At 35.3% G+C, this 27,509-nt stretch overlaps 2 long non-coding RNA genes across 2 annotated transcripts; both read right to left on the reverse strand.

Moving 5' to 3' along the window:
• Positions 1 to 6,320: 6,320 nt before the first annotated feature.
• LOC128242845 (uncharacterized) lies at positions 6,321 to 6,936 on the reverse strand. The gene is made up of 2 exons (XR_008262725.1): positions 6,764 to 6,936; positions 6,321 to 6,398 (listed from the first exon to the last, which is right to left on the reverse strand). It is a non-coding gene; the product is annotated as an uncharacterized LOC128242845 (long non-coding RNA).
• A 7,440-nt stretch (positions 6,937 to 14,376) lies between these two features.
• LOC128242791 (uncharacterized) lies at positions 14,377 to 26,056 on the reverse strand. The gene is made up of 3 exons (XR_008262713.1): positions 25,982 to 26,056; positions 15,053 to 15,155; positions 14,377 to 14,437 (listed from the first exon to the last, which is right to left on the reverse strand). It is a non-coding gene; the product is annotated as an uncharacterized LOC128242791 (long non-coding RNA).
• Between the last annotated feature and the right edge of the window lie 1,453 nt (positions 26,057 to 27,509).

A 27,509-nucleotide genomic window follows, 5' to 3' on the forward strand; every position in this document is an offset into this window, starting at 1 on the left:
TTATGACAATGCAATACTGTTTGAAATTTGCTAAAGCGTAGCTACGATTGCATACGACTTATGTATGTCGATCCTGCGACAAATAAAGGACGATAAAAGATCACGTTAGATAAAACATGATGGTTGCCGACCAACTCAGTCTCTCAGTTTGCACAATTCTGTTTCTCGCGCTTGTGACAACACTCAATAACCGCTCATTTCCAACACTTGGCTCAAACAAGAGACATTAGTAAGTGCATTTTTTGAATAAATATCCATACAAAGGTTGGTGTCGTTAGTATTCAACATTAACCCTCATTTATAAGTACTTATTATCGAATCCTTTTTGAGAGCTATAATTTGAGTACTTCGTTTCTCGGAAGTAAATCAAAGAATGCAATAAAATTTCTAAGAAAGTAATTGATGTTTTTTAGCATATTTTAATATTTTAATTGCTTATAATAAATGAAGATACGTTTGTTAAATCCAAAATCATCTCTCCCTATTCAAAAACCATCAAAATCTAAATAATGAACCTAGTTATTGGTATAAAAATGAAAAGCTTTCAAGGAATGATTCCTTAAATATTTAAATTATCAAAACATAGTGATGTAGAGAGAGGTTGTGAAAAAATGATACTGTAAGGAAACCCTCATTCCAAGAATGCTATATTGAAGACTTTTCAAAGTATTATATGAATCAAAGTACTCCTTTAAGATGATTTTCGATGGAATTATGTTAAATCGTGCCATTTAATTATGTCAGTATATAAATATGTTTGATCCAATATCATCCTTGTATATATGTAGATATGTTATAAATTATGTGTATGGCCACGTAGAACCTATAGCACAATAAATCTTAAATATAACTTGAATAGTGGACATTTATCGTTTTCACAATTTTGCTTAATATGTACTTGGACATCAATATTCTTCAATTCATTTAAGTCTGTAAATATGTTTACACTAAATGAAACCTTATTACGTACCATATTAATTCAGTATTGTTTGCTTTCTTATATGCATGTAAAAATAATGGACAACTCTATTTGAAATATGATTGTTGCGTTGTATATAAAATTGAACACTTCTTTTATTAGGTGGCTCATAAATAAAATTATGAGCCAGTCCTGGGACTGAACTTGGTAACCAGATTCTCGGAACTTCTTCAAGACCTTATAACATTATCAAGCTAAGCTCACTATGTTTCGCTTGATATAGTTAATGTAATGTTTTCTTCTTCAAGAGTTTAAGACTTAATGAAATAAGCTACTTAAGCATGTTAAACTTAGAACGTTTTGCGAGATTTGGGATAGAACTCCTTGTTTAAAATCAGGTGTTCTACCAACTGAGCTAGCCGGCTTGGATAACTCACATACTCTCTTTCCTTAGCTGAACAATAATAACCTATGATTCGGGTCTCTCGACTCACAAAATCTCTCAATCTAACTCATGCACTAGGCAGTAACCACGGTCCCGAGTTTGACAACAAATGTAATAGTCTCAGACAAAAATGCAACCAGTCTGGAGATTGAACCCGTGAAATCCTGCTCGCATGTCATGTGCTCTACCAATCTACCCAATACTTCTTCACCTGTACAAGTCAGTAATGTGACACTGATATAACATTATCGCAAGTTTTTTTCGTATGGTTCAAAATGTCACGTCTTTCGGGTGATTGTGCCACGGCTCTTGGTCAATAGTGTAAGAGCTTCTTGCCGATAGTGTCACGGCTTTCGACCGAAAGTGTCATTGGATTTGATTAATAGTGTCACGAGGCTCGCCTGATATATAGTGACACAGAGTTCAGTTGATAGAGTCACGGGTCAATTATGTCATGGGGTTCAGTTGATCAGTTGAAAGTGTTACGCTGATCGGTTGAGAGTGTTACGGTGATCAGTTGAAGGTGTCACGGGTTCGGTTGATATTGTCATGGGTTCAGTTGATCAGTTGATAGTGTTACGCTGATCGGTTGAGAGTGTTACGGTGATCAGTTGAAGGTGTCACGGGTTCGGTTGATAGTGTCATGGGTTCAGTTGATCAGTTGAAAGTGTTACGCTGATCGGTTGAGAGTGTTACGGTGATCAGTTGAAGGTGTCACGGGTTCGGTTGATAGTGTCATGGGTTCAGTTGATCAGTTGATAGTGTTACGGTGATCGGTTGATAGTATTAAGGGTTCGGTTGATAGTGTCATGGGTTCAGTTGATCAGTTGATAGTGTTACGGTGATCGGTTGATAGTATTAAGGGTTCGGTTGATAGTGTCATGGGGTTCAGTTGATCAGTTGACAGTATTATGGTGATCGGTTGATAGTGTCACGGGTTCGGTTGATAGTGTCATGGGTTCAGTTGATCAGTTGATAGTGTTACGGTGATCGGTTGATAGTATTAAGGGTTCGGTTGATAGTGTCATGGGGTTCAGTTGATAGTGTCATGGTGTTCAGTTGATAGTGTTACGGTGATCGGTTGATAGTGTCACGGGTTCGGTTGATAGTGTCATGGGTTTAGTTGATCAGTTGATAGTGTTACGGTGATCGGTTGATAGTGTCACGGGTTCGGTTGATAGTGTCATAGGGTTCAGCTGATCAGTTGATAGTGTTACGGTGATCGGTTGATAGTGTCACGGGTTCGGTTGATAGTGTCATGGGGTTCAGTTGATCAGTTGATAGTGTTACGGTGATCGGTTGATAGTGTTAAGGGTTCGGTTGATAGTGTCATGGGGTTCAGTTGATAGTGTCATGGAGTTCAGTTGACAGTATTACGGTGATCGGTTGAGAGTGTCACGTGTTCGGTTGATAGTGTCATGGGGTTCAGTTGATCAGTTGATAGTGTTACGGTGATCGGTTGATAGTGTCACGGGTTCGGTTGATAGAGTCATGGGGTTCAGTTCATCAGTCGATAGAGTCACGGGATCGGTCAATAGTGTCACGGAGTTCAGTTGATAGAGTCACGGGATCGGTCAATAGTGTCACGGAGTTCAGTTGATCGGTTGATAGTGTCACGGGATCGGTCAATAGTGTCACGGAGTTCTGTTGATCGGTTGATAGTGTCACGGGATCGGTCAATAGTGTCACGGAGTTCAGTTGATTGGTTGATAGTGTCACGGGATCGGTCAATAGTGTCACGGAGTTCAGTTGATCGGTTGATAGTGTCACGGGATCGGTCAATAGTGTCACGGAGTTCAGTTGATCAGCTGATAGTGTTATAGTGATCGGTCAATAGTGACACGGAGTTCAGTTGATAGAGTCACGGGATCGGTCAATAGTGTCACGGAGTTCAGTTGATCAGCTGATAGTGTTATGGTGATCGGTCAATACTGTCACGGAGTTCAGTTGATTAGTTGATAGTGTCACGGGTTCGGTCAATAGTGTCACGGAGTTCAGTTGATAGAGTCACGGGATCGGTCAATAGTGTCACGGAGTTCAGTTGATAGAGTCACGGGATCGGTCAATAGTGTCACGGAGTTCAGTTGATCGGTTGATAGTGTCACGGGATCGGTCAATAGTGTCACGGAGTTCTGTTGATCGGTTGATAGTGTCACGGGATCGGTCAATAGTGTCACGGAGTTCAGTTGATTGGTTGATAGTGTCACGGGATCGGTCAATAGTGTCACGGAGTTCAGTTGATCGGTTGATAGTGTCACGGGATCGGTCAATAGTGTCACGGAGTTCAGTTGATCAGCTGATAGTGTTATAGTGATCGGTCAATAGTGACACGGAGTTCAGTTGATAGAGTCACGGGATCGGTCAATAGTGTCACGGAGTTCAGTTGATCAGCTGATAGTGTTATGGTGATCGGTCAATAGTGTCACGGAGTTCAGTTGATCGGTTGATAGTGTCACGGGATCGGTCAATAGTGTCACGGAGTTCAGTTGATCAGCTGATAGTGTTATAGTGATCGGTCAATAGTGACACGGAGTTCAGTTGATAGAGTCACGGGATCGGTCAATAGTGTCACGGAGTTCAGTTGATTAGTTGATAGCGTTACGGTGATCGGTTGATAGTGCCACGGGTTCGGTTGATAGAGAGACCGGGAACGGTCGATAGTGTCACGGATTTCTGACGATAGAGTTACGGCTTTCGAAGGAACTGATTTATAAAAATATACCCATACAACAATTCTAAATGCCATATAAAATACAACTACAGTTACACAGGCGTAATAGAATGATGCGAAAATATTTGTTGCAGTGGTTAATATGCTTTGACAATGATACTGTCGACTTTGAATACTAGGGGCCATTACTGTGGACATTGCTTCCCTCACACTAGTGGCCATTATTATAGACATTGCTTCCCTCACACTAGGGGCCATTACTGTGGACATTGCTTCCCTCACACTAGGGTCCATTACTTTGGACATTGCTTCCCTCACACTAGGGGCCATTACTGTGGACATTGCTTCCCTCACACTAGGGGCCATTACTGTGGACATCGCTTCCCTCACACTAGGGGCCATTACTGTGGACATTGCTTCCCTCAAACTAGGGGCCATTACTGTGGACATTGCTTCCCTCACACTAGGGGCCATTACTGTGGACATTGCTTCCCTCACACTAGGGGCCATTACTGTGGACATTGCTTCCCTCACTCTAGGGTTCATTACTGTGGACATTGCTTCCCTCACACTAGGGGCCATTACTGTGGACATTGCTTCCCTCACACTAGGGGCCATTACTGTGGACATTGCTTCACTCACACTAGGGGCCATTACTGTGGACATTGCTTCCCTCACTCTAGGGGCCATTACTGTGGACATTGCTTCCCTCACTCTAGGGTTCATTACTGTGGACATTGATTCCCTCACTGTCACGATTTGGGACACAATCGGTTCTGGATTCACACATTCTTCGTGAAACGTAGCAAATCGCGTACAAGTACGTGAGTGTAATTGCAAACATCTTCACTAAGACAGTCAACGGGAAGGACCAGCACTCTGTTGAATTGTTATGATATTCAAATTGAAGAGAAGAACAAGCAAGAAACCTTTATTTCATTGAATATGTCTTATTAGAAATATTCAGAAGTAATTGTAGCCAGATTCTTGTTCTTAATGGTAAAAGATACGGTTTAGATGTGACACCAGTTTGATCCACTATGATAATTATCTTGAATAGACCCTATAACAAATGATCAACTACGACTATTTTCACGATTGCCAACACTGCCACCACTACATTTGATACCGTTTGAATCATAAAGTTTACAGGACCCAGAAACCTTATTGAATCTTGCAAATCTTGACTTCGTTCGCACGCTTTAACATTGCTATGACAATGCCGCGATAAAACGCACAAGTAGTATCATATATCGTCGAGTATAACTAATTGCATGTAAATGATAGCACACAAAGTATCAACTGGGCCTCTGAAATTATAACTATCCTTCAATCATCCGGTTTTGCGGACGTATGGCAATATCAATGTCCGTGCATTTATTCTGATGGTAACGAGATGTTAATATAACAGTTTGGCAGGCTACCATGGAGACACATCCTTGTGTTTGTAAAAGGCCGTGAAAAGAATTAAAAAATACCACAATATAAGAACACGTTCCATTTGATGGCCATATTTGATTCAATGTTGATTTTCGCATGGTTAAAAATGCTGTGTTATATACAAAACTATAAATAAATTGATTAATAAACAGACAAAATAGCACAGGCAATGGACTCATTAATTTTTTTCCATCATTATGGTATATTTTAGAAGCCAACTTAAACGTCGTCTTGGCCGCAGATTTAACGCAATTGTTCAAAAAGGTGTTTGAATGTATATTCTTTATTCAAAGTAATTCTTTATTCAAAGTAATATCATAACATGGTTATTTTTACAAAACATCGACGCAACTGAATGAGTTGATCACATTTAACAGTTTTTTTTTTAGTTAATTTTGACATTAATGATATTTTGCTGTTAAAAGTTACATACCACAAAATATACTTCAACTCTATAAAATGAAGAATGACATGGTTTTCGATGGAAAAACAAAATGAGTGTGCATAGTGTGTTACTCTCAGGTTATTTTAGTGTATTTTGGCGGCCAGCATACTGTTTGTTTGCAATAGATATTTCACCAATGCACTATATAGATGTTAAACATAGCTAACTTTACTAGATGAAACATAAGAGTATTTGAAACAAAACCGGACTAATTAGTAAGATTTGTTTGTTAGGGCTTTTGACGCTATGATGGTTGGTATATGGAAATAATTTCTCTGGAATGAAATTGTTTATCTTTAAAAGGCACAAGAATCAAAGTATAAACACTCAATTGACTTTAAAACTCATTTGAATACCATTTTCGCTAAATGTTGTGTTAGATGAAATAAATCAAGAGGCATTAGATATGACGAGGCTTTATTTTATAGCATACGATCAAAAACATTATTCCAGCGGTAGTTGTTAGCCGCCTGGTGGCCTGAAATAACAAAAGTATAGACTTGAAACAATAGAAAGTAGTTACCATAAATGCGTTTAAAATTTGTTAGTCTCTCTGTATATGTATATACTGAATAGTTTCTTATGATATTGAGATTATTATAACAAACTAAGTTTATCCATGACGTAGGAAGGTTATAATTGATAATTATGCGGAAAAAAGCCTTGTAAGAAGGCATTTTATTACATTTTGCTGTGTTCGAAACTCCCAACATTTATTATGATAAATACAACCATATTTTTAGCAACTATATAAAAAGTGTGAAAACGAGCAGAACAATACTTTGATGTCAAAGCTGGTGAATAAAATGTTAAACAAATAATACAGAAGAAATATTTCCTTACCTTAAACAGTGGCATGCAGCATTGTCAGACAGCTGACCAGAAGAAGAACGATAAAGAGCTTGTTCATGTTTGGAGGTTGTTGGTGTGGTGAATACAATTCTGGTACACCCATTGGTCTTATATAAGACAGCACAACTGCAAAATAATTCCGACATTGTGATATATATCATCTTGTTGACGTCTTCATGCAGAATATTCTTTTTGATGTTAATTTGATTGCATATGAGGATATATGTTGCAAAAACGGCCAATCAAAGACAGTACTGTATTACATTTGAATCACCTGTTTTTTGCATTATTATGACACAAACATAAAACCAAATAACAATATGATTGATATTTAGAAAGATCTTTGCGCTAAAATTATATGGTTATCGCTATTAATAGTAGGAAATTATTGTGGTATTGGATATGAGTTAAATTACTCAGTATTTTAGGAGGAAAATTAAAAATCAATAACTTTTCTTTCGTTATAAAATAAAAATACATGTGGAAATAATTATCTAACAATTTTATAACATATTGATGCCTAGGGCAGCAGTGTCAACCATTACTGGATTACTGAATACAAAAGTGACCAATAAATTCACTGTACCGGGATTAAATCTGCAATGTCATGACTACAAGGTGGGTATTAAAGTATTGCAAATCTTTGTGTATCCTTAATACTGACATTATTACATGAATAACAGTTTTGTGTATTTTATGGTGTACCAGTTGGACCATTAATATGGGAATTGAGCTGTATGTATACAGGGCTCGCATCGGGGCGTTCTGTAGTGGGCATAGCTGTGGGAGCACCCGCTCCATCTATGACGATGAGATCTACACACCGTTTATATCATGGCCAGATATCCATTTTCGCATGTTCATCTGTGGAATCTTCACCATGGTCATGCCATTCATATGTGTCACAGTCTATAACCATATCTACATGATATCCTTGGAAGAAACCATGATGATTAGCTGAAACGAGAACAGCAGTAAATGGGGACCGGATATTATTCACTCAATATTGGTCGCTTCTGCTGATTCATATGTTGTACTCAATGAATAAATTAACATAAGATATCATAAACACATTCCTAATGCTCTGCTCAGATATAAAAAGTAATCCAGGGCCTACTGATTTAGAAACTACTCGACTGGCTATAAAAGAAAGTGAAAATACCTGTACAACTTTAAGTGAAATAAATTCAGTTAAACATGATATAGTAGAAATGAAAAGTGATTTGATGTCGCTTGAAACAGAGCAAAGGAATATCCATTCAAATATAGCTACTATGCAGGATACACAAGTCAAGCATGACTCAGCTATCAAAAATGTTGGAGAAGTTGTTACTTTTTATCAAAGTGAAAAGAGTTGGTCCAACTTGATATTTACTGTATTGTGAGTGGTATGGTAAAGTCACAGCTGTTGAGGAAAATTTGGAGTAACTGAACAGGAAAAGTTTTGAAAACCACATCAGAATATTTGGATAGGATTTAAATATAGTCTCAACCACTGACGAAAGAAAATCGGGTATAGTTGCTAAAAGTGGTATGCTCTACAGTTGATTGTTCTCATGATGACATTGCATTAGTTAAGATTAATTCTGGTGAACAAAGCCAGTCTTCACCTCTTGTAATTGCACATTTACACTAAACGGACGATGACTTCCGAATTTACTATGGCAGGGATAAACTTCGTGATTGTGGTATTAAGGTGAGGTTGTCCGATTAATGCAATGCTTAGCGCACTCGCTTCTCACCAAGGAGACGCGGTTTCGATTCCCGGCCTGGGCGCATGTGAGTTTGGTTTGTGGTCACCAAGCCGGGCAAGTGGCTTTTCTCCGGGCACTCCGGTTTCCCCAACAACACCAACAACACAAGACCACACTCTAGCACAACAACGTGCCAATATCGATATCACTCGAAAAGCAAGGCCGAGCAGGATATTACTACAAAGGCAAATTACAAATTCGCCCAATTAAGTCTAATTCAACAGCATACATTGATAACGTTGTTACTCAATCTAATGTGTTAGAGTCACCCGCTGAGCTGACACAGCCCGCAATACGTCGAAAGCTACAGACCCGCGGCCCGAGGAGGCTACTTCAGTCATGCTACAAAATAAAGCTTTGGTCAACACTCTTGGAGATCAAGAGGAGCAATTATTGTAGACTCTCCCCAATAGGGGTGTGGTCAAGGTCGACCTGACACAACTATTTCTGTTTTATCTTGGGACATTGAATGTCTTTGTTAAAAGCTTGATGATCCTTCTGTACATAGTTATTAAAATCTACATAATGGAATAGTGAGGAATTGCCTGTCTTAGATGGTAATACTGGGTACAACGTGCCAGCTTTTAAATATGCAAATTTTGTTAGAGCTATGTGTGGTTTGACGGATCTTGTAAAAACATTTTACAAAGATATTTTCCCCCTGGAAATTTTGTCTTTTTGAAGGGTTAAAAAGGTACTATTCAATACCCGATAAGATATTCTTTTTTGTTTTATACATCTTCCACCGACTGCATCGCCACGTAATCGGGAGAAACCAGGAGTAGGATTAGACTTGTTTGAATTCTAGTTTTTAGATTTGCTTTATATGTATATCGAATATGTTTACATCAATATTTGGTGTTTTAAATGCTCGTACAAGCTCGGTCTCCAGTTTTATTGAAATGGTTAACAATGTATCCGAGTTTAATATAATGAGATATTTGATTCGGGGATCCCAGCAAGAAGGTCATGTGATTTGACAATAAATTCACAAGGACATAAGTACGGAAATTTCTGAATTATTGCAAAGGAAATTCTCTATATATATTATTAATGGTAAAACAAGGGATGATAAAAACACTGGCCACTTCCCACATGCAAGTTCACATGGATGTAGTGTTATTGATTATCTCATTGTATCTAGAGATCTCTTTCGAAACATGATATACTTTAAAGTGTGTGATAGAATAGAATCAAGCCATTTCCCAGTTTGTTTGAAGTTTAGAGTTGAAAACGTTGATTAATTAATACGGGGATCGAAAAATTACTATTTTTCATAAGTACATTCAAACCCCGTTGGCTCAAACCCGTTTGGCTCGAATTCCTCGTTCGCTCGAACTGGATGTTAAAGACCAATTTCTTTAAACTGATGGTTATAATTCCCGCTTGGCTCGAAGTTTCCGAGGCTCGAGGTATTTTCGTCGGGCCCCAGAAGTTCGAGCCAACGGGGTTCGCCTGTATATTCTTAGGACTTATTACAGGAGTCATACCACAACTGTATTGATAAAAGTGCAATTAACGGCCTGTTGCTCGATGTATCTAACCTTGAAATAGATATAAATGATGTTGTGAGATATTTTTAAATCTTGTTTAGAACCATGCATTAAAAATGTACATCACAAAGACAGAAAAGTAAATTGTTTGACAGTCAGTGTTAAGTGCTAAAACAGAATATGATGAGGTGCTTATGAAAATTCAGAAAATGGAGATCTGATGAAAGTTTGAGTGATTATGTTAAGTCTTAGAAACTATTCAAATCAAAATACGAGTCCTCTAAAAGCAGATATTATCAGGATCAGTTAGATGAACTTATCTCAAAACATAATGATCCAAAGTATTTTTGGAGAAAACTTAGATATATGTCAGGAAGAACTGCAATGGGAAATGATATTCGTTTGAGTGGAGGGGAAAACACTTTGAAGATCTTTTTTTATCAGATATAAATGTTAATCGTGATTATGTCGACATCGTGAAGACCAAGAAGTAAACGACATTGAGGATTGCATTTTTAATTCGTATATAACGGAAGAAGAGGACTTTCTGTGTGAAATCTCTGAAGGATGGAAAAGCAGCAGGTGAAAATTATTTACCACCTTAGTTTTTTAAGATTTCTCTAAACCACATACTGGTGGTAAAACTGACTGTTTCACAGTATTTTCAGTGATGGATACTTTCTGGAGGCATGGAGCAAATGTATCATCGTACCTATATATAAAAAGCTGACCCCAATATCACAAAGAATTAACGAGGTATAAGCCAATTGGATATAATGAGGAAAAGTTATACAACTACAATAATTATAAGATAAACATTCTATGCCAATGTGTTTAGTGAAATAGAAGCTTCCAAGTCAGGTTTTCGCGAAAGCTATTCGATTATAGACAGTTTTATACTGAAGTCCTTGATTGAAAGGTATAAGTGTTTAAGTGCGGAAACTATATGTCTGTTTTGTAGACTTTAAAACTGCGTTCGATTCGGTCAAAATACATAAATTTTGGGAAGTCTTACAAAAAGCAGATATTAAAGGCAGATTACTGCAAACAAAATAATCAATGTATTCGCATGTAAGATCACGTGTCCGTCTAAATGGTATATGTAGTGATACATGTGAGGTGAAAGTTGGTCTGAAACACGGGTGCTTAATTCTCCAAAACTGTTCTAATTTTTTTTAAATGACTAAGCAGTTATGTTGCAAAATGGCGCCACAAGTGGTATACAAGTAGCACAAAATGAACTAGAAATTTTCCTACTCATGTTTGCTGATGATTTTGCATTGTAAGCTAATATCATTGTTGATTTACAAAGAAAACTAGAAACATTGTCTAATATTTGTATAGAGAATTATATGCATGTTAACACAGAGAAGACAAAGGTCATGGTATTTATAATTGGCGGGCATCTCTCAAGGGCGGAGAGCTGGACTTACCGTGGAACTGTCAATGAGGTATTATTTTTTTATATATGTGGGTGCAGTTTTCACACCAAAACTTTCACTTGACTGTATGGCTTCAGAGCAGGCGATAAAGGGGAAACGTGCCCTCAATTCCAATCTTTCTAGTTTGTATCATTATGGTCAGCTTTCCAGTAGTAACTTTTTAAAAATATTTATTGTAAACATTTCCACAATAATGTTGTATGGATCGGATTTGTGGGGATTTTGTAAACGACATGCTATTGAAAAAAATTGCTATTAGTATTTGCCTGTAAGAATGTTCTGTGTACTAACATAAAGTCATGTAATGCTGCTGTGTCATGTGATTGTGGTGGGTTTCTTATGTGGATTGAGATTATGAAAAGGACATTTAAAAACTGACTGCGATTACTTCGAATGCGAAATGAGAGATATGCAAAAAATGCTATTATATGTTATTACAATTAGATAACTTAGGATATGTAAATTGTGTAAGATGTGTGCGGCAGAGATGGTTCAGTAATCTAGAAATGTCACCAAAGCTTATATTGTATAAAATATCAAATGTAATAATGAAAGAGAGGCATATTATGATACACTTTTGCTAAGAAAATACAGACATGCTTATGCTCAATTTCGTAGTGGTGTTCATATATTAAAAATTGAAAGAGGACGTTACTCCGGGACCCCTCGAAATCAGAGACTATGTAAATTATGTGCTAAACAAGAAGATGAGTACCACTTCCTCTTCTCGTGTCCGGTGTATGATGATTTGCGATTGTCACTTTTACCGAGCAGGACTAACACAAATATCCAGAAGAAACATGTCTTATGAGCATCCAAAAATTAGAGTATTATTCAAAATATTGCTCTTTATTTATATCTTGCTTTTAAGAGACGAAAGTATATACTTGAAGTCCTGTCTTTTGAAAAACCTAATAGATGTGTCGTGCATGCTCGTGCCTGTTTGTGTAAATCCATGTTTATATGCTATATATGTTTATATGTTTGTGTAACTTAAAACACTGTACTATGTTTATATTTGTAATATTGAGCATAACTGTGTCAGGGGCTGGAGGCCAAAATCACAGAACAAATTTTTTTTGTCTTGTCTGTCTTGTCTATAATTGTGTGTTACACGTAAGCACACCAAGGTGTCTTGAATGATCAAAATACAGGTCCATCGCGGTTTCCTAGTGGTTGTAAATCGTAGAACACGTTGAGTGCTATCGCACAAAGATCAATGACAGTACATGTTTATTATTTTAATTTCCTTTATCAAACAAATGAAGCAATGCAATCGATTTTTATGATGTTTTTAACGTTCCCCTTGTCGCCAGGTGCTTGTTGAAGTGAAAGAAAGTGGTGTCCCCCTATGGAACAAAGCTCACATAATCAGACTCGTTATTTGAAAAAAAAACGATAAAAATAACTTACAACTGTTCTAATTGATTTCGCGATCATTAAGAAGCAGACAAAACCGTGCATTAACTAGTCTAGTTCGTGGTTATCAAATCAAAATTTTAAGAACTATTATTTGAGGAAATATATCAGACAGGATAAAATCAATAATAACGTAATAATATGTAATAACATGTTAGTGTTACAAATTGATATTTGATAACATATTAACTGATATGAATTGCGTATAATCAATGAAGATTTGTGACTTTGTTAAATCCGATCGTATCTTCCCACCTACAAAAACCATCAACATCTTAATATCTTACCTAATACGTAATAATCTAAATGAATAGCAGTCAAGCAATGGTTTCTTTAAATGTTTAATTATTATCATTAACATGATTAAGAAGAGGCCGATAACTATATTATTTATATACGGACACTATTTATATACGGACACCTACCTTCAAAGCATGCTTTTAAGAATCATAATATATTAAATACTCGATGTAGTTGATTTTTGATAGAATTGTGTCAATTCGTACTAATTAACTCTGTTGTTATAGTTTTATGAGTGATATTAATATGTCATCATTATATGTATATGTAAATATGTTATAAATGTGTGTATTATGGATGGATGACTCTTTTGCAATACATCTAGCATCATATACAGTTTGCTCAGAGATCTTATACAGTTTGCTCAGTGATGCTCAATATGTACATATATTGTACATGTATATATATATATATATTTGTAAATATTTTCAAGCTGAATGAAAGGTATTCTTATTTTATATACATTATCGATAATGGAACACACTATTTGGAATAGAGTTCTGACTTGTATATCGATTTGAACTCTATTTTTATTATGTGGCTCATAAATACAATTATAAACGGTCAGTGGGTTGGACAAGGGACTCCATCGTTTAAAATCAAGTGCTCTACAAACTGAGCGTACCGGTTAGGATAACAGACATACTCTCTGTCCGGTGCGTGTCAAAGCCATGACATTTACCACCTATGTATGGGAATTCGTCTTCTAACTCACTAACTGAATTAATACCCATAATTCGGACTTCTCGACTCACCACATCTCTCAATCCACCTCATACACTGGGAAGTAACCTTGGCCCCGCGTTTGACAATTAATGTCGCAGGCTCAGTAAATAATGCGACCAGTCTGTAGTCAGTCGTCAAACCTTGGTTTCCGCCCAGCTTAGGTTTGCTTCAAAGGGGGTGGGGTCAAGGCCAAGCTTACTTAAAAAGATATATAAGGGCGGGCGGAAGTCAAACATTGGTGTCCCCAATTGGTCTGCTTTTCTTGGAATTGACCTACTCCAAGTTTGCAGTAAGTTATACTAGTAAATGATTTTAAATAGAACGTTTTGTATAAATGCTTAGATACTTGTCAAATTCCGTCATGGCTTTTTCGTGTGAATCGAAACTTCTTTTTAAAGTCAAACATCGTTTGAATACCGTTTATTATCTGTTCAACGACCGAAATATATAAAAAGACAAATTAATTATGACAACGCTTTAATTTATAACACACGATCAAAGCAATTTTCAAGCGGTACTTCTTAGCGTCGCCTGAAATAACAAAAATGTAGACATGAAACAACATAAATTAAGCATATTTACGTTTTAAATAGGTCAGTCTCATTGTATATGTATATAATGAATAGTTCCTAAAGATATGGTAAACCTAAGCCTAAAGATAATATGTAGTGAAAAAAATGAACCGACATGCTTTGATCATCTGTAAAAGTGTTCGTGCTTCAATGGAGAAGCCAATGTGAGTAAACCTAAGAAAAGTTCTTAATAATAAAAATATACCATTAATACACTTGTGTATTGCATTAATGTATGCTCATGGGCCTAAGGCCATGATGCATTTGGAATAAACGTATTCAGATAATGACACACAAGTATATGTTAGATCTTAATTTTGGCGATCTACAGAAAGAAGAGAGGGCTTCTATTCCCCGGCCTGCAAACACGAAGTGTCTGCTATCTATTACTACTTACTCTAGTTTAACGAGTAAGCCTTTAAGGGCAAATAGACCGATTGAAATATACTCTATGATATAAATCTTGTATTCGTCAGAATCGACCTTTGTTAAATTATTGAATATATAATTTGTAAGCAAATAGCGTTTTCGTTCTACTAGTGACTCGACTGCAAAGTTCTTGCTAAACACTGACCCCCGGTAGTCTCTTCCCCTTCGACAGCACCACCTCTTGTTATAACCACAGCGTCCCCCGTCCGAATCCTGCGCAAGATTACATTGGTATCGGCACTGGCAGGCTGAAAAAGTTAAAACAAATGTATATAACTAATGTCTGTTGAGCCACGCTAAATCGTGCAATGTATTGATCGTACGATACCGGCCGAATTTGTGAGTCTTTTGATCGAAGTTGTATTGTTTGTGTACAACCTCAAGGTTGGTCACTTTGACAAATATGTACGGTTCAACCATAAAATATCGGCATACATTATATAAATTTATGAAAACATCCATAAATTATGGGTGCGCTGTACATTTTGGACTTTTGTTCCCTTTCGCTCACCATACTACGAGTCGTATATAGCATAATAAGAGCTGCGATGAATGATGTAAAATCACTCGCAGGACCGGTTTGGAATGTCGCGTGTTCAGGGGCCGTCACAACTAATATTGTCTTTACACCAAGTACGAAAGAGTAAGGAACAGGACCAAATAATATATAGGCATATGAATAAAATTGATGCAAAATGAAGGGTTTTTGAATTATTCCTTGTTAAAAGAGTGAAACTGTTCAACAAAAAGCTTTATAAACACGGCACAAGGAGTCGCACGACCAATGCGAAAGGAATGTTGGTATTAATTGTTCACAAAATAGGCAGCATTGTCAGGCAGCTGACCAGAAGAAGGACGATGAAGAGCCTGTTAGTGTTTGGAGGTTGTTCGTGTAGTGAATATAATTTAGGTACACCAGTTGCTCTTATATAAGACAGCAATACTGGAAAATACCGCCGACAATGTCATATATTTCACATTGTTGATGTTTCCGTCCAGAATTATTTTTTTAATATTAATTTGATTGAAATATGTTGAGATAACAGCCAATCATAGACTGTATTACATTTTAATAACGTATTTTGCATAACCATGACATATAAATTAAACCAAAAAAACAATATGATAGATATGCATGCGTGAATGATTGTTTTAGTGTTGTTTTTTTAAATAGTCGTCCTTTATTAAATAACCACATCAATTAACAAACGAGTGGGATAACTTTAAGATCGGTGGCAAATGCTTGTGGTTTTTTTATAATTGTATGTCACAGCTGCACACACCATCGCGTCTTCAATGATCCAAATACAGGTCCATCGCTGACTTTTCTTAGTGGTTGTAGATCGTTGAACGCGTTGAATGCTATCGCACAAATATCAATGACAGTACATGTATGATATTTTAATTCCCTTGACCCGACCAATGCAGCACTACCATCGACTTTTTGTGTTTTGATGTGTTTTTTTTAACGTCGGTCTTGTCGCCAGTTGCTTGTTGACGTGAATGAAAGTGGTGTCCCTTTTTATAGATTGCGTTTCCCCACCTTTTGGACAAAGCTCACATAAACAGAGCCGTCATTTGAAATAAACGATAAAAAATAACTTCTAAACTGTTTTTGTTTCTGTTGATTTTGCGCTGCTATGAAACGCGAACAAAATCGTGCATTAACAAGGCTAGTTCGTGTTTATCAAAGCGTAAAATTATTCAATTTTTAAAAGAGTTACTTTCGCTTTTCGACAAAAAAGATAAATTTTTGTCGCAGATCCGAATGCATTTTAATAATAGCGCTTATTTGAACTGATTTTGAAATGAAGAGGCCTAAACACACATATTGCAATAAGATCCAATAAAATATTCGGTTTTGTGGGTGGGAGAGAGGGTTTTTGTGGGGGAACAGTCTCATGTCGCAAGGTACGCCAGCTAATGCCCTATAGTTATGCATATTTTCCACCACTGTTATCTATATATATGAAACTTCTCCCCCACCACCGCACAAATACGCATGGAAGTTGATTGGAATTAAGTATCTTTTGGTATTTCATGTGCTTTCAGATATGACTGCTTTCACAATATTTGTACTATTTATTCATCGATAAAGCCGTATTATAACATATAGTATTGAAACACTCTTGCCATTGCAGTTTTCCCATTTTAAGATTAAAAATCTTATAATAATATTTATTATCACGTTTGTGACATCTATTTGCGGTTGAACCCCTAAAAACCGCTGTTTTTATTACCATTTTCAGGCCTTTTTCTAATAAAATTGGTGATTGTCTGCCCACGCCTTTATGTCTGCATAGGCATTCATTAATACTTGACCGAGTCACGCCCCCCCCCCCCGTGTTATTTAAAGTTGACTTTACCCAGGTTGGTCGACTATACGACAAAGAATTAATTTTGAAGCCGACGTTATATGTGAACAACAATTAATATAGTGTGGATAGTCCAACAGGGCTGATATTTTGTAAAGAAGGAAAGGCTGCCTTCTTTTAAGCCACCGCACAATATAGACAATATAGATACTTTTTATCACAGGGAGTCCCGTCCCCTCTTCGTGACATGCACGCCGAAGCGGATCAAATAGTTATAAAAATAATTACAAAAAATTTGAATGTTAACATTTATAAATTATGTAATTATAACCCAAAAACTGTTTAATTCACGTATAATGCAACTATTCTGTTGATTTAATGTGCGATGTCATGTTGAATGGTATTTGGCCATCAATCATTAAACAATACCAAGCGCAAGGCATGTCTCAGAAATTGTTTTTTGAATACTATTTTATTAGCAAATGATTCCCTGAAGAAAATGCACATAACCTTCTTGAACTGATTTACATTGACTTGTTCACAATATGGCCATTTGCTAAAAAAATAATACCGATTAATGACATTTGTAGAATACTACGACATCATGAAATGTGAATTAAATATATATATAAATTATATATTAAAATATTGCAATTAAATTTATTCAGTGAAACCACTCAATCAATTTCACAATAATTATGTTCATAAAGATTGGTATGCACACAATATATGTCATAAATATGCAGCGTAATTACCGCGATCCGATATTCAACTGATGTGCATTATATTAAAGTTTGAAATTTGTTAAGCTCTTTGCTTTTCTAATGTCATCGTAAATTTCAATCAGTACTTCCTAACTGAAATACAAAAGGACTGTTAAAACTAATTCGTCTGCGTTATTCTTTAAACATAAGTCATGTTTTGAAGTCTAACAGAGTGAATAGTGTTCATTATTTGCAATCATAAGTAACTTTTTCAAATGACAAGGGGCCATACCATGGTAGGTTAATTGCAATGTTAAAATGTATTATGGAATAAACAGTCCTCAAGTAAAATCTAAATATGGTAGTAAGTCTCGAGTTTCAATATACTTCTCAAAATTGTGTTGTTTTGAATGTCAGTCGGCAGACTAAGAACAAACACAAAATTGTGGCGGCGTTATTGTTAAGACATCATACCTTTTTCGGAAACCATGATTTCACGCAAACGACCAAATCACAAAACCGAGCTTGACAAAAATACTTTGTTGACGATCACATACTACAGAAAACGTAAAACGTCATGGGAAGGCAAATCAACTTGATAAATCATACATATTCGTGTCAATTTATTCTTTTTACTGATAAAACTTCAATACAAAAAGACTCTTTTACAAACATGTTTTATCTCACCAATCCATATGACCTCATAATGAATTCAGCTCAAAAGGCTCTTCAATACTTCTTGCTGTAGTACTGATAGGACAACGAACGTTTGGTATATTTACCGACTTTACTTGTCTCCATTCTCTCTCTCTCTCTCTCTCTCCAAACCTACTCATTACTATTTCATCTTTCGTTTTTCATCCACTCTCCAAAATATCCCCCATCTGTTCCCCTTACATTGTCTTACTCTAACTTTCGCTCCCCGTATTCTTTATATTCCCTAACTTGGTTCAAAGATACTAGAAAGTGAATTCTATAGCCGTATGTAAAAATATAAATACAAAAGCAGGTTATGGAAGGGTTTATCTTTAGCATATTCCTGTACTTTTTTGAGAACTATTATTTGAGAAAATACACCAAACAGGATGAAATACAACGATTACGTAATACATTTGCAATAAACCCATGCTAGTATTACATATTGATATTTGTTAACATATTTAAGTATATGAATAGTGTATAATTAATGAAGATGACTCTGTGAAATCTTATCTTCTCACCTTCGAAAACCATCAGCATCTTAATATCTGACCTAATACTTAATACTAAAAATGAATAGCAGTCAAGCAATGGTTTCTTTAAATGTTTATTTATTATCATTAACATGATTAAGAAGTGACAGATCACGAGATTTTTCTTAAACGGTTATCTACATTCCAAGCATGCGTTTAGGAATCATGAAACCGTAAATTTTCATTGGAGTTGAATTTTGATGGAATTGGGTCAATTCGTACCAATTTATTCTGTTGTTACATTTTCATGTGTAATATAATGTCATCATTATATAGATATGTAAATATGTTATAAATGAGTGTATTATGGGGTGGAGGATAGTGACACAAGGCTCGGTTTATAGGTACACGGTGTTCGGTTGATAGTGTCATGGGGTTCGATTAAAGTCTCAAGGTGTTCGATTGATAATGTCAAGGAAATCGGTCGATGGTGTTGCAGGATCGAGTTATTGTGTCACGGGTTTTGGTTGATAGTGACACAGTGCTTGGTTGATAGTGTCATATTAATCGGTCGATAGTGTCACGGGTTTCGTTTGATAGTGTAATGGGGTTCTGTTGATAGTGACAAAGGGCTTGGTTAAAAATGTCACGGCGTTCTGTTGATAGCCTCACGATTTTGACAAACTTTGCCATTAAAGTCACCAAAATTAAATTATCTTGTAAATTTTCTTCATTCTTTTTCTTGTATTCCTCTTTAAGTAAAACAGTCCTGCAAGGCGGCGCATAGAACATGTTTTTGCATATTTTGGAAGCCTAGACCTTCTTATACAATAATCCGATTGATAGTTTACCCAAGCTTTCAAGAAATACTAGGTTATAAGAATGGGGAATTCGTTTTCGGGCTGGAGTAAAACATTGGTTTCCGACCAAAAACCTTAGCTTCCATTAATAGATCGTTAAAAATATAGTGTGTCATAATTAAGGAAATGTGTTATTGTGTATATAAAACATTACTGATGGTTACTATTCAAAATGGCTTTAAGATGGTTTCCAACTATACATAATGGTAAATTTCTTATTATTTTCCCCATTTGCTTTTATGCAAAAGTTATCTTAGTGGTATTGCTTGGAGGCATTTATTGAATATATTTCACTTCTACATAGTAGTTAAATAACTTAGTCACTTAAAACAGATGCACTCAATATTAGCTCTAAAAACAAATATGAAACTTGTTTTAAGTAATGGCACTTGTTACAGAATAAGATACGAAATCAAAAGCCCCAACTTAATATAAAGTACATCCGGTCCTAATGGCACAGATGCCAATTCAGTTGTCTCATGTGTTTAAACTAATTTATATTCACTGTTTTTCATAATTCTCTTAATTTTTAATATTTCCATGGAAATAACCCAAAGAGATGAATTGAAAAAAAAATATTATGAAAAATAAATAATAAATAATGTTAAGATGGCAGCAACACGAGGGCATGGTAATAGAAATAGAGCTGGACAATAGGTTCATTGTACTTTATTGACTATTCAAGCTCGAATCTCACTCTACCGATTTTGCTTCGATTGGCCCTGATCTACAAAGGTTTATAGGAATTATAGGAATCGCATGATCTTTAAGGATTAAGCAATATTCATGCTGATGCCGTTACGTTTGTACCAACTATTTGTCTCCATACACTAGGATATTCAGAGTAGAAGAACAGTGGAGTATCGATTGGTGCCTCAATAGTGACACAATTTCTTGAGGCGTTTATCAGGAGGAATATGGTCAACCTGGCATAAAAATTGGGCCTGTCCCTGTAGTTTTCATTGCATCAATGAACAACTGGAGAAATTCCATCGAAAAGAAATGCGAATACTATCGATATATGTACGACTATTCATTTTTTATCAAAATGGCCTCGATCTATTCTATGACGATTGTTCACTACTATAACGACGATTGAACTACAATATCGGTCAATGTATCCCTTCCCTTCCTTTATCAAGCCGTACTAGACCGCGACACGGCGTTATATATCGTTACGTGACTTTTCGTTGCAATCGTTAATATTCATTGACATTCGTACTCTCTTCTTTGAATAATAAGGGCCATTATTATGGACATTGCTTCTCTCACTGACACGACTCGGGTCACCATCGGCTGTCGATTCACAAATGTTTCGTGAAACGTAGCAAATCGCGGACAAATACTTGACGGTATTTGCATAAATCTTCACCACTACAGTATAATAGTTATCGGGAAGGGCCAGGAATCTGTGTAATGGTTTCAATCCATCCTGGCCGTAACACGATTCATTTTTTTGTTCAAATCGAAGAGAAGACCAAGCAGCTTGAAACTGCCATGGTAAATGTTGTATTCAATGTATTCACTAGTAAATTGTAGCCTGAATCTTTGTCTTAATACAGTATGCAATATAACCAATGCAATTAGGTTGCTGTTGTGCGTCGATTTCGGCTTCATACGTGCTCAACGCTTATGGTACGGTTTAGATGTGAATCCAGTTTGACCCACTATGACAATTATCTTGAATAGATCTACACCAAATGATCAACTACGATCATGTTGTCACATGACCAAGAAAGTGTATAGAATCATGCAAATCTAGACTTCGTTCGTACGCTTTGTTACTGCTATGACAGTGATAATCCGCACAAGCAGCGTCATATGTCGTCGAAGTACATGAATATAAATGATAACAATCAAAGTATAAATTGGGCCTCTGTTAAAACTTAAACTAAAACTATCCTTCACTATATGGTTCTACAGACTTATGGCAATTTCCTGAGTTTGTCAATGTTCGTGCATTTGTTCTCATGTTCCATGATAGATAACGAGATGTTTATAAAACAAGATGGCAGGCTACCATATAAACTATGAGCGGACAAAGGCTTTGCTCCCCCCAGGGTTAATTTTGTAGACTATGATTTTTTGAAAGTGTATCATCTTACAAACGTTTTAAGACATGTTTACGCCTTGGCCGTTGGGTCATTTGGAAACTACAACATTTTAAAGTTCGCTACCAAATAATTTTAAACTTTCGAACATACCACTAACTTGTAAAATACTTTCATTTTATTAAAGAAAAAAGGTAGAAAACTGTTTTAATTCAATAATATATGGCCTCATTTTACACACCAATAGTTTTTCAGCTAAAAACAATGATATTTCATGGCTTACTATACTGTAATTTACGTTACTTCAAAACATGCAATATTTTATGACGAAAAACAAGCATCAAAACAAACTGCATCGATTTGATGAGAAATCTTAGTTAGACATTAAACTTCAGACAATACTGATGAATAAGACATAATGTCAAGTTAAACTTTCACATTTATATTACGTTACATCGACAGAAAAGTATGTTGGCTGTTTATACACATTAAACAAATAATACCTACAATGAGGATTTATCGTCATTTGGCAATCCTATCTATACAGTGATCCTTGTTTATGGCACAAAAGCAAATTACAAATATAATTTTGAAAAACAATCACATTTTTTTATGAATGTGCATGTAGAATACGTTACTTTGTAAAATATACGTGACCGACCATTTCTGAAGTAAACAGGACTAGATTTATTAACTTCATACTTTTCACATCATAATTATAATCTGTTATGCAAGATTAAATGGCTAAAACAAAATGAACGATCATTACATCATTAAATTTGAATTAAAGATATGTCACACAAAAAAACCAATCTGCATATAAAATACTTTACTTCAAATTTCAATTACATAACTTGACATTTTGACTCGATAAGTCATAACAGACCACTCCTATATATTCTATGTTAATGGACTAGACATATCAATTACATTCTTAAATGGGAATACTATTGCATCTGTTAATTGTAGTTTACGTTACCAATGTTAACAAGAATATCGATAACCATGCAACGGGACAATATATAATTATAAATGTACACTATATGTTAAAAATCACAGTTTAGGAATTTGCTGTACACGCTCGTGTGTTCCTTTACATGCAGTTCTCTTACATGACATCAAAATAACTTGACATTTGTTAACAGTATGTGTCATGTACGTGACATATTGTAAAGCTATACATCTTATAATTTTGCATAATTTACATGAAAAATTGTCGTTTTTAACGTTTTTAAAATCATTCATTATAGTTAAATTTTGAAAAAGCATTCTGCAATCAGTGAAGTCAACTTTCTTCATTTAATGTTCGTTATTGTTCTAAAATGTACTCTTACTCCCAAATATGTTTTACCACAAATAATACAAATGTTTTAATAAACCAAAGAGGATAAATAAACGTCGAAAACAGTTGTTCTTATAAAGGATACCGAGTGTAGACGCAGACAACACTGTATTTCTACCTTATGAGAAGAAAATAGATTACAGTTAATCTTAAGTACTCACCAATCTCAGAAAACTGCGTGTTAGATATTGAATACACTATTACAATTTTGTTATCAGTAAATAATAGTTTCCAAAAATGAATAATTGAGTAAGTTTCAAAAGTAAAAAGATTTTCACTCAAAATCTATGTTTGTTATACATGTGTGTGTATTGATTTTAAATAAGAGTGTCACTTTAACCGACATGCTCGTAATATAGCAACATCCTGTTCTAGTCTGTATCAGATTCATCTTCAAATACGATGTCAGTCATATTATCAAGCTCCACTTCCTCATTATCCTTTTCCGAGTCACTGTAATATTCTTCTTCCATTGTACACAAACTTTTAATAACTTCTTGTAAAACAATCTTACTACATGTCCACATGTTTTCGATACTTCTTGGCACATTTATCCAACCACTTCATTTTATATCTCAAAGTTATAGTGGGTAATTTTCATGGAAGTATTGTCAGACGTACAATTGATAGTTGACCATGCATTTAAAGCGGTGCTCTATAACTCGTGTTAATACTGTTATATGAGTCTAGAGAGAAACATTGAGAACCTAGGTTTCTTTTTTTTTTGCAGAATGTGTCATATCTCAATTTGTTCACCTGTGTATATTTTGGTTTACCATTCAGCAGACAAAGCATTCGATTTTTTTAAGAATGTTACCAAGTTAAGACAATGAACCCATATGGAATTGGTAATACCTAGTCCTTTTCTATGATTTAAAGGAGCGCCATTGTTGTATCACACCTCGTGAAGTTATGAATTGCTAATATATCTGAAGAAATATCTTCTCCTTTGTTTTGACCAATTTCATTTCCAAAGAAAAATCGTCGCTTATTACCTACACCAGTATGAAAAAACCCTGAAATACCTCGCTCAAACCACTAGGACATCTTGAGATCTAACAATGAACGTTTTTATGCCTGCCTCTTGATAAGATGAAAACAATGCTTTCTTCTGAAATATTTCAACATTGGCACCTTCAACCCTTGTAAGATTTTAACATATTTCTCTTAACAGGGTCCCAAAACTTTTCTGCAAAGTTGCCAATTTTCCCTTGGTCGAAAAGTAAACATGACATTTAGGTTACTAGTATGTCTTTGTTGCCCATAAAAATCCATCTATCCGTAGGAGTTCTTGTTTCGGGACCAGATATCAAGAATGTTGGCGCAATTCTTTTTTTGCATTCAACTTACTTAAATAAGTCAGGGTAATCAACCAGCTTTCCGAATGTATCGGGTACTCCTGGTAGGCTTTGAAGTGTTGCATTGCCGACACATGTTTGTGCAACATCCTCACATGGTTTTTAAGCTGTTCTATCAGGTTTCTAAGGACCACGTAACTTGACCATAGGAAAAGGGCAGTTTTGTTCACAATTAGGTTTTAATGACTATTCCATAGTTGCCTAGCCCGTTCCATGAGCACAATTTTAAATCTAATTTATCTTACAAAATTTAGTTTTTCCACTTTTTTATCAATTGATGTTTAGGTTTGTAAATTGCATTTTAATGAATTTTTACGCTGTATTGAGTATGAATTAACAATGTATATTGTTTATGCATTTATACAAGTTCTGTTGAACAAATACATATGTTTTTATATTATTGTGTTTTAACATTTCATTCATTGCAACTCTATTTGATCTTTCCACTTGAAACTTAACAATGACATTCAAATCTTTTGTCCAAGCAACGTAATGATGGTTACGTAGGTTTTATCACTGGTTCAAATAAGAAATACGACCAGAATATAATTTGTGTATAACTAAAGCGATTAATGTGTAATAATATTATTCATAATTTACCAGCATAAATCTTTATTATGCAAATCATAACTAAAAGTAACGTAAATTACATACTCGTTATCTGCACAATCATAAGAAAGTTTAGGGATTTATTGATGAAATCGTCTAATAAGTATTTAAGATATGGCATACCTCGTTCAACAAGCAAAATACATGACTTTATTTGTATAAACACTCTGTGTAACATTTCATTTCTATAAAAAACGTTCCTTTTTATGTTACGTTTTAACAGTAATGTAATTTACACCAATTCGCGCGGCATGAATTATTAGAAAACCTTCATCGAACTTAAGAACAATGATTTACCAACCTTTATCTCATAAACGATCATTATACATGGAAGAAATAGTATATATATATTGTTATAAAGTTGAACAGTTTCACGATTTATGAATACGGCACTAGGAGTCAAACAAGAATATTTATCAAATACAATCAGCCTAAAAACCTATCCATAATGTAGGGTGGTTTATATTGATTATTGTCAGGGGCAAAAATCCTTGCAAGAAGTAATTTCATTTTGTTACATTTTGCTGTGTCCTAAACGCCCAACATTTATTATGATACATCCAACCATATTTTAAGCTACTAAGTTAGTATGAAAAAAGCAGAACATTACTTTGATATCAAAACGAATGTAAAACAAATAATACAGAAGAAAAGTTTCCTTACCCTCAACAGTGGCAGGCAGCATTGTCAGGCAGCTAACTAGAAGAAGAACGATGAAGAGCTTGTTCATGATTGGAGGTTGCTGGTGTGGTGAATACAATTTAGGGAGTCAATTGCTCTTATATAAGATAGCAAAATTGCAAAAAAACACCGACATTGTGATGTATTTTATCTTGTTCATAACGGCCAATGATAGACAGTATTACATTTTAATAGCAGGAATTTGCATAACAATGACATTTCAATCAAACCAAATATTAAAATGATAGATGTGTTTGCGTGAATGTTTTTTTTATTTATTTTTGGTTTGTCTTTCTTTTATAATTAACAACATCAATTAACATGCGGCTGGGATAATTTTAAGATCGAAGGCAAACGCTTGTGGATTCTTTATAATTGTGTTTTACAACTGAACACGCCAACGTGTCTTTAATGATCAAAATACTGGTCCATCGCTGTTCGACTTTTCTTAGTGGTTGTCAATCATAGAACACGTCGAATGCTATCGCACAAATATCAATGCCAGTACATCATTTCAATTCCCTTTACCTGACCAATGAAGCAATACAATCGACATTTTTGTGATTCGATGAAGATTTTTAACGTCTGTCTAGTCGCCAGCTGCTTGTTGAAGTGAACGAAAATGGAGTTCCCTTTTCATAGATTACGTTCCCTCACCTTTTGGACAAAGCTCACATAAACAGAGACGTCATTTGATATAAACAAAAAACAACAACTTCCAAACTGCTTTTGTTTCTGTTGACTTCGCGATGCTATAAAATCGGAAAAAAACTTTCATTATCAAATCTAGTTTGTGTTTATCAAAGCCAAAACATATTCAATTTTCAAAAAGCTTTACTTACGCTTTTCGGCAAGAAAGTGACTTTTGTAATTGCAAATTCAAATTAATTTTAACAATAGTGCTTTATTGTTGTGGGGAATAGTCCCATGTATACATATGAAACTCCTCAGCACCACAGCACAAATTCGCATGAAAGTCAAGTTGATTGAAATTAAGTATCTATTGGTATTGTATGTGTTTTCATATATAACTACTTTCACAATATGTGTACATTTTATTCATCGATTAAACCATATTATAACATAGTATTATATTATATAACCACTCTTGCCATCTTATAATAATATTTATTATCACGTATGTAACATCTATTTGCGGTTGAGCGACGGCAAATCGGATCAACCCTTTTGAAAACCGCTGTTTTTCTTACCATTTCAATGTCTTTTTCTATTAAATTTGGTGATGTTTTGCCCACGCCTTTATTTCTGCATAATCATGCAATATGACTTAACCAAGTCACACCCCCTGTGTGATTTGAAGTTGAAATTACCAACAACCGAGTTGGTCGATTATACGACGTAGAAGTAATTATAAAGCCGACATTATGTGGGGGCAACGATTAATAAAATGTGGATAGTCCAACAGTGCTGATATTTGTAAAGTTGAAAACTGCCCTCTTTTAAGTCACCCCGCTGATTTTGAGCGAGACTCAATCGGCTACAGACTATA

Source organism: Mya arenaria, chromosome 8 (genome assembly GCF_026914265.1).
Source record: "Mya arenaria isolate MELC-2E11 chromosome 8, ASM2691426v1".
Lineage (NCBI taxonomy): Eukaryota > Metazoa > Mollusca > Bivalvia > Myida > Myidae > Mya > Mya arenaria.